This window comes from Gavia stellata, chromosome 22, assembly GCF_030936135.1.
Source record: "Gavia stellata isolate bGavSte3 chromosome 22, bGavSte3.hap2, whole genome shotgun sequence".
Classification (NCBI taxonomy): Eukaryota; Metazoa; Chordata; class Aves; order Gaviiformes; family Gaviidae; genus Gavia; species Gavia stellata.
The window spans coordinates 159,916-161,560 of NC_082615.1; the positions used below are offsets into that span (position 1 = coordinate 159,916).

Consider the following 1,645-nt stretch of genomic DNA (forward strand, 5'->3'; position numbering starts at 1 on the left):
CTCTGTCCTGGTGAAAAGTCCTCCAGCCAAGTGTGAGTGACTCCTGTCCATATGAGCTGGTGGTATCCTTCCAGAACGTGAGGGGGACGTGGCTGGTGACAAATTAGTCTCAAAGTCAGGCTCAAGTCATTTGGAGGTGCTGAGCACTCCAGGGTGACTCTCCCGTGTTCCTTCCTGGGAAGGAGCGTGGGGCTTTGCTGTTCAGTCATTTTCTGATGTGAACACCGAGACCTAGATCCCAAAGGTTCCCGCAGCTCAGCCCAGCTGTTGGGAGAGTGGACCACTCCCAAAGGCAAAAGCTGGAGGCTGGCTCCTTCTCTCCCATGTCAAAGAGTATAAAACGGTGTAGGCGTCAGGAACAGGAGCAGGAGCAGCAAGATCAGGAGCAGTGGCAGCAGTGGCAGCGGCAGCGGCAGCGGCAGCGGCAGGAGCCGGAGAAACAGCAGCAGGAGCAGTGGCAGCGGCAGGAGCAGCATGCTGACGAGGTGGCCGAGTGGTGAAGGCGATGGACTGCTAATCCATTGTGCTCTGCACGCATGGGTTCGAATCCCATCCTCGTCGGTCAGCCCAACAATGGTCAGAGATTCTGAGTGTGAGGAGCTCGTTGTGTGCCCCCAAGCAAGACTTTGTTTTGAGATGAGAGTTGCCTGGAAAGAACTTGCAAGGTTTTGAAGTGGCTCAGGACACACCTCAACCTCTTCTGTCTCCACATAGGCAAGAGGAACAAGAAGGGAATGAAGGAAGATCCAGGGAACTCACAGGACGGTCAGCCTCTCCTCAGTCCCTGGGAAGATGATAGCGCAAAACATCCTGGAAGCAGTTTCCAAACATAGCTAAGCACAGGAAGGTGGTTGGGAGTAGTAAGCATGGATTTACGAAGCAGAAGTCATGCTTAACCAAGCTAGTAGCCTTCTCCGGTGAGCTGACTGGCTTGGTGGAGAAGGGAAGAGCAGTGGATGCTGTTTACCTTGCCTTCAGTATGGCTCAGCCAGCCACGGGAACGAAAAACAAAATACGTGTAAACCACTTTCTGTCACAGAACATTTCAAGTAAGATTTTTTTTTTTCTGGGAGACATTGCTCTTGTCTGTTCACAGAATCTCAGAATCGCTGGGGTTGGAAGGGACCTCCTGAGAAACTTTAGTGCAAGCCAACTGCTCCAGCAGGGTCAACTTGAGCTGGTTGCTTAGGACATAGTATCTCCAAGGACGGAGACTCCACAACCTCTCTGGGCAACCCGGTCCACTGTAAGAAAGTGGTTTCTTGCCTTGAGACGGAATTTCATGTGTTCTAATTTGTGCCCATGTGCCTCTTGCGCTGCCAGCTGGTACTAATGAGAAGAGTCTGGCTCCCTCTTCATCCCCTTCCGTCAGGTATGGGAAGAATCCCAGCTCTCACAGCCTCCCCTCGTATTTCAAACACACCAAGCCCTTAACCAGTTTTTTCAACAAAGCAGGGATCTGCAGGGATGAGGCGTGTGGAGGCAGGAGTAGCCAGCAGCCAGCCGCACCACCAAGGGATGTGCTGTCCCGGGTGGTCACGAGCGACTTGGCAGGAGTCAGAGGGACAGGGACGATCCATCGTGGGTACGAAAGGCACAGAGGTAGCTGGAGCCTCTTCCTGCCCACACGACCTCCCCTCTCGTG

General features: G+C 53.4%; 1 non-coding gene across 1 annotated transcript; it reads left to right on the top strand.

Moving 5' to 3' along the window:
• Positions 1-479: 479 nt before the first annotated feature.
• Positions 480-561, top strand: TRNAS-GCU (transfer RNA serine (anticodon GCU)). The gene has a single exon. It is a non-coding gene; the product is annotated as a tRNA-Ser (tRNA).
• The last annotated feature ends 1,084 nt before the right edge of the window (positions 562-1,645 follow it).